The 12,758-nt window shown below is 45.6% G+C and overlaps 1 long non-coding RNA gene across 1 annotated transcript; it reads left to right on the plus strand.

Annotated features, from left to right (window-relative positions):
- The first annotated feature begins 11,666 nt into the window (after window positions 1-11,666).
- LOC121571981 lies at window positions 11,667-12,396 on the plus strand. The gene is made up of 2 exons (XR_006001787.2): window positions 11,667-11,894; window positions 12,214-12,396. It is a non-coding gene; the product is annotated as an uncharacterized LOC121571981 (long non-coding RNA).
- The last annotated feature ends 362 nt before the right edge of the window (window positions 12,397-12,758 follow it).

The following is a 12,758-nucleotide window of genomic DNA, read 5'->3' on the forward strand; positions in this document are numbered from 1 at the left end:
CTCCTTGAGGAGAATAAAAAAAATAATAAAAAAATACGAGTTCAGATAGTCGGGCAATTGGTTGACGTGGCAACCTCAACTATATGTACTGTGAGGAACTTAAACTGAATTCGTGTAGTTGATGCTGATATGTAATGAAAATGTAATTGTTGAAATGATAACCTGAATGTTGTGTAAGATTGGCCGTTTCATGAGACTAACTAGTGGATAACTTTTAAGAGGACCACTGAGTCCTATTTTGCCTGTTATGTAGCCGCTGCGCTAAAAGCTGACTTGAACTTTTTCCTCTTGTGGTGTTGGTATTTACATAATTCCCTAAAATTAGATTGATAATTATTTTGGGAGCTACAGGTTGCTAATATATTGTTCCAAAAGTGCGATTCTGATACCTTTGGGGAAAATATATAATAACTCGAATACCTGAAAAAACAATAATAACTTTGCAAAATAATTCCCAAAATTAAATTGATAATTATTTTAGGAGCGCTCGAGTTTCATATATTCTTCCAAAAGGGCGATTCTGATACCTTTTGGAAAAATATATAACTCGAATACCTGAAAAAACAATAATAACTTTTGCAAAATAATTCCCAAAAATTAAATTGATAATTATTTTAGGAGCGCTCGAGTTTGCTAATATATTCTTCCAAAAGGGCGATTCTGATACCTTTTGGGAAAATATATAATAACTTCGAATACCTGAAAAACAATAATAACTTTTTGCAAAATAATTCCCAAAATTAAATTGGTAATTATTTTAGGAGCGCTTGGGTTTGTTAATGTATTCTTCCAAAAGGGCGTTCTGATACCTTTTGGGAAAGTATATAATAGCTTCAGAGTGACTGAAAGACAATAATAACTTTTGCAAAATAATTCCTGGGATTAAATTGATGATTGTTTGGGAGCGCTCGGGTTTGTTAAATGTATTGTTCCAAAGGCGGTTCTGATACCTTTTGGGAAAATATATAATAATTTGAATAATTGAAAAACAATAATACCTTTTTGCAAAATAATTCCTAATAATAAAGTATTGAACATTTTTGTGTACGAGGGTGGGACATCAGAGATAAATCTCAGTTAGCGCCAGAATACATTGCTGGATTCGGCCAGTGACGGGCTAAGAGCACCAAGATAGTCTAATAAACTGTATAACCATGGCAACCACTACCGTCCCAAAACTCAAATTTAATGAATATCTAGATCAAAAAAATACAGGATAGAGCGGGAGGGAAGAACAGTATAAGACAGTGAAGAAAGTGTGGGAGAGTGAAACTCAAATGGACACAGGCAGGTTACTTTAGCGGGTGCCCCGTCTAAAGGGCAACTCACCTCTATGGAGAAAGAGCTAGGGGAGGCAGTGAGGGAAGGAACAGAAAGTGAAGTGGAAAGGAATAAGTCTCACTTATTCAAGAAGGAAGGGACTAAACACAGAGAGAGAGCAGAGGCTGAGCTAAGGGATAGGTACGTGGGCAATTGAGGAAACACGACGAGCACACCATACAAGAAACCAGACATGATGGGTGTGGTGATTGAACCCACAACTGAGACAACACCAATAGTGGGGACACAGTCCATGAGTGACATACCAGCGCCCTCAGCACCACTGTATCCAACCCTGCCACAGGAGGAAGGCACACCACCCGCATACACCCACTCCTCCAACTAACCCCTTATAACCCATTCCTAAGTCCTGCAGTGGTACAAGCGCCTGTGTTCGTGGTGCAAGGAGGACACCTAGAGGGGGAAACATGGCACTAAGCGTGGGGCAAGGAGTACTTCACTGTGTGGAAGTCCCGGAGCCAACAGCGAGACCACAAGGACGAGAGGAGCCACACCCGGCGGAACCCAACCCAGACCCAGTCCCACAAGAGGGGGGTTCCAACCCCAGAGTCCCTGTAATGATGACTCAAAACCAACCGTCAGATCTATACAGGAAAGGGGAGCATCTGGCCTAAGACAAGCAGCTGCACCCAATCAGCCTAAACCCAGACTCTCAGAATGGTTTGTCGAAGAGAAAGGAAGTACCCAATCCATGACAGAAGGGGGTGCAGGGGACAATGAGCTTTGGGGGTCGTTAGGGTCTGGCTCATTAAGAAGCTCACGGGGTCTCAATCGGGGACCAACCAAGTGAGGATGATGAAGGAGAACAAAGGAAGGAAGAAAAACCCTGTGAGGATGAGTGGGATGCGTGTCAGGGACAGGCGTCACATAACACCACCATAATAGAAGAAGACAGAGAAGGGGAAGACCTGGGCCTTGAAAGGGGGTGATGGTGGGGGAAGTTGTTGACTTGCATGAACCCATCAGAAAATCTGCCAGACTTAGGGAAAGGGGATTGAACTCCCAAATGCCACTTAGACCAACAGCAGACCGACAACATGAAGAATACCAACCCTGGAAGATGACTGACCTGACCGCCCTGATGGATCAGATGCCCAGCCTCCATGGTGGAGCGTCTGCTTGGCTGTTGCAACTTCAAACCCTTACATCTGGATTTAGGCTTGCCTCTGGCAGACATGAAGGCACTCTTGGCCAGGGCCACAGATCACACCACCATGATGGTACTGACAAGAGAGGCAGGTCTGGAAAAGAGCGGAGGTGTGACGCCACCGGAAGTCTATAGAACTGTGTTGTGGGAAGTTCTGAGGAGGGCATATCCTACCGAACGAAACCATGCAACACTGACCTCTTTTACCATCGGTCCTGGGGAACAGCCAGCTGCCTACCTGGACAGGGCCAAAACCACCTGGAGAACGGTCCATGACGAACCATATGATCACTCCGACACCACGTGCAGCATGTGGAAAGAGATGGTGGTGAGCGGGACCCCAAGTGACGCTCGAACCAAACTAAGGGGAACTGTGGGATTAATGGCACTCCCTAGGCGCAGTTTAGCTCCCATGTTCATCATCACATCACCCAATACAACAAAGACAAGGAGGGGTGAAACACATGTCCAATCCCCTGCAGGTGCAGCTGCTCAAACTACAACTGAAAGAGGCACAGAAGGGAGATAAGCCAAAGAAACAGATGGTGGCTGAAGACCAACCTGACATTTCTCAAATAATTGAAAAAACTGTCTCACAAATGATACAAACACAACAGCCGCCTCCAACAACACTCCCAACGATCGCAATGGTGCCTCAGCCATACTATCAAGCACCAACTCCACCGTATCAGCCACCGGTGGCACCATACCAGACTCAATGGGGACAGCCAAGGCCACAAGGTAATGGGGGGCCTGTTACAATTGTCATCAATATGGACACTCTGTCAGATGGTGTCCATTACCACCTAGTCCGCAACAGCAACACTGGCTGGCAAACAGGGGTAGAGGTTATGCCTTCAGATCAAGAGGAGGCCCAAGACCGATGTACCAGCCACATGCTGCCCCTACCAGCATATAACCACCCACAACAAGACCCAAACCAACAGCCTAACCAGCAGCCAGCTCCCTACCTTCCAGGGCATGTCAGACGAATATCCTCCCCTGGCCCTGAAGCTGCCCACCACCACAGAACGGGAATGGGGGTCAGCATTTTCCACTCCACACTGAACCAACTGTCATGTGTGAAGTGGAGGGAGTTACCCACCAATTTTTGGTAGATACAGGATGTACGTACTCTGCCATAAGATCTCGTCAACCACTCTCTCGGAATCAATACAGGTGGTGGGGGTATCAGGAACACCCGAAGCACAAAACAAGACCATACCATTGCTCTTCCAATGGGGCCCTTCCAATTTGAAGCATCAATTCCTATATTGTCCCAACTGTCCAATCAACCTATTAGGAAGGGACCTATTGTGCAAACTGAAATGTTCAATCTACCTTACCGAAAAAGGGTGTGGAGGTTTCCATTGATCCCATTACCTCCACACCAGTTCATCCAGTTAGGGTGCTGATGCTACCCATCATCCCAACCCCAGTGCTCTCCCTGACCCAAGAAATATACTGGTTGAAGTGCATCGAATCCGGCCAAGGAACCCCCTGAGGTTCAATTCAAGCTCAACCAGCTGAGACAACTCATTTACACATTTCACCCATACAAGACTCCTCAAGCTGAAATCCACTGTACACTTAATGTGACTGATAATGATGTCAACCCATATACCGATGACTGGGATGAAAACATGATGCACCTGACACCAACAATCAGATGTTGTACCATAGTGTGTGGACAGGAAGGAGTGGCTGCTCCGGTTATCCTACCTTCCCATTTGAAATCCTGGTACCTACTGGGCGAAGAATCTGCTCCCCATGTTACACTGGCAGTTGGAAACGGTTTTGAAGCAAGGAGCCTTGGGCCTATGATCAGAAGAGCATCCAAACTCCAGTGGGAACCCACCCAAACTCCAGGAATAACCGAAGCCACCACTGAGAACATGTGGAGGTTTATGACAGTTGACACAGAGGAACATTGCCTTCCTGAACGCTTTGACTCTCCCAAGACACCATGGTAAACCTTACACAGACCACCCCTCATCACAAGCACTGCTTTCCACCATTGATGAAGGCATATGGACACACACCCCATTTGATGTTGGACAACTACAGGTGGCACCAGTCACCATCACCTTACTCAACCCTGATCAAATTCCTATCTACCGAACACAGTACCGTCTGAAACCTGAACAGACCATGGGGATCAAACCAACCATAGATGGGTTGATTGGGAGCTCGTGTCATATATCGCACTGTGTCTCCATGGAACACACCAATCTTACCAGTCTTGAAAACAGGAGGTGAAACATACCGGATGGTACAAGACTTCCGAGCAGTGAACGACGTCACTGCACCCATTGACCTACCTGTCCCTGACCCTCACATTACACTGAGTAATCTCTCACCAAAACACCAATACTTCACCGTTGTGGATCTGGCTAATGCCTTCTTCAGCATTCCACTGGATGAGGCTTCACAGCCTCTCTTTGCCTTCACATATGAACATCAACAGTATACGTATTCGGTTCTTCCACAGGGTTACAGGTGTTCTCCCGGAATCTTCAATCATATCCTAAAGACACACCTGGCTGAATTGAAAATCCCTGAAGGAGTGATACTCATCCAATATGTAGATGACCTTTTGCTGGGGGCTCCCACATCTGATCTCTGTCTACAAATGACAAAAACCCTACTTGACTTCTTGGCTGTCAAAGGCTACAAGGTCAAAATGAGCAAAGTCCAGTCCTGTCGCAGAACTGTCCTTTTCCTTGGCAGAGAAATCTCAGGAGAAGGTGCTGGTCTCTCGAAATCCCACCGAGATTCCATACTCCATCATCCACGTCCCATCACAGTGTCAGGCATGTTGTCCTTCCTGGGGTTGACAGGGTACAGCCGTACCCACATCCCTGACTACACATCCAGGACTGAACCACTGAGAGAAATAGTGAGAGAAACAGGACCAAGAAACTTACACTCCTCTTACCTGGACACCTGAAGCATCAACAGCATTTGCTCTCCTAAAAACCGATCTCTCGGTGGCAGCAGCTCTGACAGCACCCGACTACAAAAACAAATTTCATCTTGATGTTTCTGAAAAGGAGGGGTTCACTTCTTCCATCCTTTTTCAGAAACAAGAGGGGAGAGAGAAGAGTACTGATGTATCATTCCTCTAAGTTGGACCATATTGAAGCAGGTCAGACAACATGTTCCAGGTACGTGGCTGCAGTGGCAAAAGCTATTGAAAAACCGCCCACCTGGTAATGTGCCACAAATTGGAAATCCATACGCACCATGGGGTTGCAGCATATCTGATGAGCAAGGAATTCACGTTCAGCGCTGAAAGAAAGAACAAAATCCAGAATAAATGCACCCAATCACACATTACTTTTGTCAACACCGACAAAAACATGGCAGACGCACTCAATGCAGAAGAAGGGTTGGCACACTCCCCCTGCGAAGAGAGGGCGGCACAGGAACTGAAACTGCAGACCAGACTTGGGAAACGAACCCCTTACCAATCCTGATCTATGGTTGTACACCGATGGATGCTGCTATAGAGGAGAAGAAGGGAACATAGCAGTATATGCAGTGGTACAGCAGCTTCCAGACGGGTCACACGTGACCCTGGAATCAGACATCATCCCACAACCTGCCTCAGCCCAACTAGCCGAGATCATTGGTTTGACTCAAGCCCTGGAAAAGGCTGAAGGAAAGACTGTGAACATCTACACTGACTCAGCATATGCTCATGGAGCAGTCCATACAGATGGACCACAATGGGTCAGACGTAACTTCACCACAACAGGAAACCTTCCGATCAAACACAAGGCACAAATGGAGAGACTGATAAAAGCAGTCTCACTACCTGAGCAGGTGGCCATCATGAAGTGCAAAGGACATCAGCAACTCAAGAACAAAGTCAGCGAGGGAAATGACGCAGCTGACAAAGCAGCCAAGAAAGCTGGGGCTACACTCCAAGACAGATGGTGCTGCAGACTCAACCAGCTAGAACAGAACTCACAGACCAACACATAAAGGAACTACAATTCACAGCGGGCCCGTATGAGCACTCGGTATGGGGACAGATGGGAGCCACCAAAGGACCTGATGAACTTTGGAGATGCCATGACGGCAGGTTGGTGGCCCCAGCTAATCTCTGCCCCGAGCTGATACGTGAGGCTCATGGGCCCACCCATGAAGGGAAAACTCAAAACTTTACAGAAGGTTTCCCATATTTGGTGGCACCCACACATTAGAGGACATGACAGACTTGTTTTGTGATGAGTGCAGCATTTGTGGCAGCCACAACCCAAAGAAACCTTTCCAAACACCCATGGGTTCATACCCAGTACCTAATGCATGTTTTCAGGACATTAGCATAGATTACACTGACATGGGGGCTGATAATGTAACTAATGGGAAAAGGTACTTATTGGTAATGGTAGATCGATTCTCCAAATGGGTTGAGGCAATACCAACAGCACGTGAGGATGCTAGGTCAGTTATTAAGTGGCTGCAGACTGAACTCATACCAAGGTATGGGGTTCCAAGACAAATTCGATCCGACAACGGGTCCCATTTCAGTAACCAACACCTGAGACAGGTGGAGGAGAGGTTCGACAGTGCACAAGTTTGGGTCTGTGTACCGGCCGCAATCTCAGGGCCTCGTGGAACGCGCCAATCAAACTTTGAAGGCTAAGATAGCAAAGGTATGTGCAGGTTCAAAGTTGACGTGGGTTGAAGCTCTGCCCCTGGCGTTGATGGCCATGAGAGCCTCTCCAGGAGCAGGCACCCATCTCTCTCCACATGAGATTATGACTGGTAGAGTCATGCCTGGTCCACCAAGGGAGGGAGGTCATATGCCCGCCCTTGATGTACAACAAATTGTAATGTCTGAATATGTGAGAAAACTAACGGAACTCTCTGCAGCTCTCTCCAAACAGATTCACAAGGTCCAAGAGGGGGAGCTGACGGGAGATCCGGCGCTGCTGAAGGTAAAAGTTGGCGACTGGGTAAGGATCAAGGTTCACAAGAGAAAGTGGCAAGATCCCAGGTGGACTGGACCGTACGAAGTGAAGGAGGTTACTTCACACTCAGTCCAGGTCAAAGGTAAATCAGGCGCACCTTGGCACCACTTGACACATTGTACACCAGCACCAACTCCTTCCAGAACCCTGACTGAAGTCAGAAGTGATTTAATCACATTAAATTCGGATCAAATTCTTGACACCAACACTATCTGAATATGTGGAGGAGACTCCCATCTTCAGATACTGGAGGGAAAAACAGAGGAGGGACAGACCACCATGGGAGAGACTGGGGTGCTCTGCTCCACTCCTTGTTTTGCTGATTGTAACTATTGGGGTTACTCTAGGAATCATACTCTGGTCAGTACAGCACATGACACAGACACCCATTACACCCACTAGTAAACCTAACGACACATTCAATGCCACAACCATACGTCCGACCAACCTGCACTCCGGCACATTGAGCCCAGATCAGAATGTAAGCCACAGCCACCACGTAAATAAACGACAAGTTGTCTCTAACACCCTTTCCTGTGGGCCCAGACAATTGTATAGAAGCACCACATTATGTATACCCTTTAATGTTACCACTACTGCGACAGTGCCGTGGGTAGACTTCAGAGAACTTACCTACTACCGTGACTGGGACTGGTATATGACAGTGGGGTCACCCATAGCGATTGGACTTGGACAAACTTGGTATGTGAGACTAATTATGACTGGTCCAGTTGCACCTCTACTACATTAGGGAAAACAATGGAGGAAACTCTTGACTTTGACAAAAAACTCTAAAGGACTCAAATTTACTATCTATCCTGGTATTGCATTAGGCTGCAGGACTTTAGACTTGCTCCTTATGTAGCTGTACCACTGCACCAGTCCATTGGAATGTTCGAATTTGTCATATTAATAACACAAAAGCACAGGCTATTAATGAAAATGGTAATAAGAATAATTCTATTATTTTACTTACCACTCCACCTACTTTGGATGATGCAATCCTGACCGCTACAGGTGTCTCCGGCCTTTCTAACAACTGGCTCTTGTTGACTGAGGAAGCGGCAAAGGTGACTCATCAGAGTTGTGTGGTTTGTATGGGGGCACGGCCATTGCTTCGCATTATCCCTGCCGCCATTACGCCAGAATGCTTCCTGTCTGTCATGAAACATGACAACCCTTCCGCCAATTGTACACTATGGGACGTTAGTTCATCCCTTGGTTACTAAAGCAACTAAGAAACCAATTTTTTCCTATCAGGTGGCTAGAGCTAACTTTACCTGTGTTAATCTCACGAAAGGTCTACCATTGTTGGGTATGGTACCTGTTGGATGGTGTCGGTTTATCTATACGCCTAATGCTGAGTTTAAACCTGTTTCCAGGGCTGATGTCTGGTGGTGGTGTGGAGGCGTTCATCTGTTTGATGGACTGCCTGGAAATGCCACAGGCACCTGTGCACTAGTCTCTCTTTTGCTACCAATTTCTGTGTATCCAACAGGTGTTCAGGAGCTGGTGACCCATGTGTCTGACTTAATTCCTACCAGGACCAGGCGCTGTGGGCTCTACTCATGGGGACCCAACCTACATTGATGCAATTGGGGTCCCTAGGGGGTACCAGATGAGTATAAATTGATTGACCAAGTAGCCGCAGGTTTTGAATCTTCATTTTGCTGGTGGTGCACAATTAATAAAAATGTTGACAGAATCAATTATGTCCATTTTAATGTTCAAAAAATTAGGCAATTGGACACAACAAGGTTTTGAGGCGGTGCATGGCCAGTTGGCTGCGACCTCTCTCATGGCTTTCCAAAATCGTATTGCTGTCGACATGCTCCTGGCTGAAAAAGGAGGGAGTATGTGCTATGTTTGGTGAACAATGTTGTACCTTTATTCCCAACAATACAGCCACAGATGGCAGCTTGACTGTCGCCCTGGAAGGGTTACGAACTCTTAATGGCAAAATGAAGAGCCACTCAGGGGTGGATACTTCAATGTGGGACTCTTGGATGGATGCGTTTGGTAAATATAAAACGCTTGTTTCTTCTATACTTGTATCCATCTCTGTTTTTGCTGCAATTCTAGTGCTTTGTGGATGCTGTTGCATTCCATGCATACGGACACTGACAACCAGGATTATAACCACCGCTATTGATCCACATCCTGCAGATAACGGTCAGATGTTTCCTTTGCTTGCTATTGACGATGCTGACCAAGGATATCTGGATGATGAATAGCATTTGAAAGCTTTTGTCACGTCTCTTGTGAGACGTGAAGAGGGGGAATGTAAAACTTTATCCTCTGATAAAGTTTTCCCTATTTTGCAATTGCAGCATTTAAGCTTTTGTCACGTCTCTTGTGAGACGTGAAGAGGGGGAATGTAAAACTTTATCTTCTGATAAAGTTTTCCCTATTTTCGCCAATTGCAGCATTTAAGCTTTATGTCACGTCTCTTGTGAGACGTGAAGAGGGGGAATGTAAAACTTTATCTTCTGATAAAGTTTTCCCTATTTTGCCAAATTGCAGCATTTAAGCTTTATGTCACGTCTCTTGTGAGACGTGAAGAGGGGGAATGTAAAACTTTATCTTCTGATAAAGTTTTCCCTATTTTGCCAATTACACTGTTAGCTTGTGTCACGTCTTAAGTTTTCCTTCTTTACTGTTACTTGGTCACGTCTCTGGGGAGACGTGAAGAGAGGGATTTGTCGTAGTAAATATATTATGTTATAGCTTGGTCTGACTAAAATCTTGTGCATAACCCATCTTGTGTTGGGCCTTTGGATTTAATACAATGCACAAAGACTTCTATCTTGTCGGCCTTATCAGCAGGTGGCTATGGACAACACCCACGCCATAGGTCTCTCAGTTCTCCCAACTCACGAGTTATTGCTCTGAGGACATACACACACACACCCCCCCACACACACACACACATACACACACACACACACACACATCATCATTGTTAAACATACACACATACACACACACACACATACACACACATACACACACACACAATACACACACACACACACACACACACACATACACACACGCACACACACACACACACACATCATCATTGTTAGCACACACACACAAAAACCCCCTTCTCTTAGGCTGAACATCTGAAGACAGAGAACCCGACTCAGAGCCAATGCAATGGAAGTGACCTCGACCAACTCATCAGGACCAATCAGAAGATCAGAACTACTAGAATCAACCTACTTTATTTTATTGTATAAAAATGTCAGCACACAATGTTTAGGGGCTGGCTCTCTCGGATATCTCCCCTACGAGGTTGACGTAACGGGTCCGTGCACGCTATTTACAGATATCTTTACCTCTGAATAAACTGCCTCATATTATACAATTATCCACCTTGTCCGAAAGTCTCTACTTGGTCTCCGTTCTCCAGTAAACTTGTGATCATCAACAACTGCTTTAATCACCACCTTCATCTGGTTGTGATTCATGCCATGTTCAGTGAAGCAGCTGTCGATGATTTTTTTGGAGTATGCAACATGCTGTACAACTTCATCAGGAAGCCAACCGTGGCTAATTCTGTACAAAGGCGATACCCTGAAACGTCTCTTGGACCAGAGATGGACTGGCCACTTGGCAACGGTCAAAGTTGTGGTGAAGAGTTTTCACGACATATCCACATTACTGTCCGAGGTGGAAAACACACGACATGTTGCTGGGCTACAGAGGCATGGGCCTCTCCAAGCAGCATGATCGTTGGCTGGGACAATAAGGTACAGGGAGGGAGTGGAGTGTGTGTGTGAGTGGTGTGTATGTGAGTGTTTATTTGAAAGCCTGATTTTATAGCTCACATTTTCATCCTGATGATACCCACCATTTGTGACTACCATTGGATTGTCTCCAGTTGTCATGTCTGTTGATGAGTATCAATATATTTGTGTCTTGCTGTCCAGGGCCCTGGTTTGTACTACATGGATGATATCTCCCGAGTGGCGCAGTGGTCTAAGGCCACTAGAGATCCAGGTTCGAATCTAGGCTCTGTCGTAGCCGGCCGTGACCGGGAGACCCATGGGGTGGCGCACAATTGGCCCAGTGTCGTCCAGTGTAGGGGAGGGAATGGCCGGCATGGATGTAGCTCAGTTGGTAGAGCATGGCGTTTGCAACACCAGGTTTGTGGGTTCGATTCCCACGGGGGGCCAGTATGAAAAAAATAATGTATACTCACTAACTGTAAGTCGCTCTGGATAAGAGCGTCTGCTAAATGACTAAAATGTTTTAAAAAATAACGCCACACGTCTCTCTGGTCGTATGTTCTCTACTGGTTGTGGTAGCAGCTATGCATACGGAGTGGAGGACATGACGTTAGAGGAGGCGTACGAGCTGGGCCGCCGTGGCATCACCCACGCACAGAGACGCCTACTCTGGAGGAGTGGTCAACCGTGAGTGACCTTGTTCTGAACCTATACTCATTCTATAATGATTAATTTCATTTGACTTGACTTGAAGTCAGTTCATGTGAGACCATGTGAAGCATAGATAGCTGCAGGATTGAGTTTGATGTATGTTGAGATATTGTTTGTTTTGTTGTGTAAATTCCAGGTGTGAATTCCATTCAAGAGGTTATAACTAAATATAAAATTAAAATCTAATCTCATAAGTATTTATCCATATTAAAAAGTATTCATATGCTGAATCATAGGAAAATAAAATGTAAACAATACCTTTAAAATGCATTTATGTGTAACTGTGTCTGTCCAGTTTACTACATGAAGGAGGACGGCTGGATAAAGGTGTGTAAGGAGGACGTGTCAGAGCTGATCCACCACTACAGGAAGGGCATGTTCTGATCCCAGATCAGCCTCCATATCCACACAGACCACACTGTGTTCTCTCTCAACTGATCCCAACACTGCTCCAAATAAAGACTGTTTTCAAACTGCATACTCTGGCCTCCATTGTATAACCTGAAGGTCTTGCATGCCTAACAATGTTTTTGTACATTATGAGAATTTTCCAATTATTTACCAGTCCCAGTCATTGGAAAAGGTTTGTAGGATTGTTTAATACGATACTACAAACCTTGATTTTTATTTTCTCTGTAAAGTCTGACTCCTAATCGGGTTATCTTGCATATCTGTCTCCAACATACTGTTGCCCTGAAACCCAAATACACGTCCCAATCCAGTCGGATGTGTTTGCCAAGGTATCTTTTGGTTGGCACCATACAGTCAATTTCCACTTTAGTGCAAGAGTGTATTGTACAAACTCTACAAACAACATTTTTGTAATATCAGGACATTTAA

Source organism: Coregonus clupeaformis, chromosome 8 (assembly GCF_020615455.1).
Source record: "Coregonus clupeaformis isolate EN_2021a chromosome 8, ASM2061545v1, whole genome shotgun sequence".
NCBI lineage: Eukaryota > Metazoa > Chordata > Actinopteri > Salmoniformes > Salmonidae > Coregonus > Coregonus clupeaformis.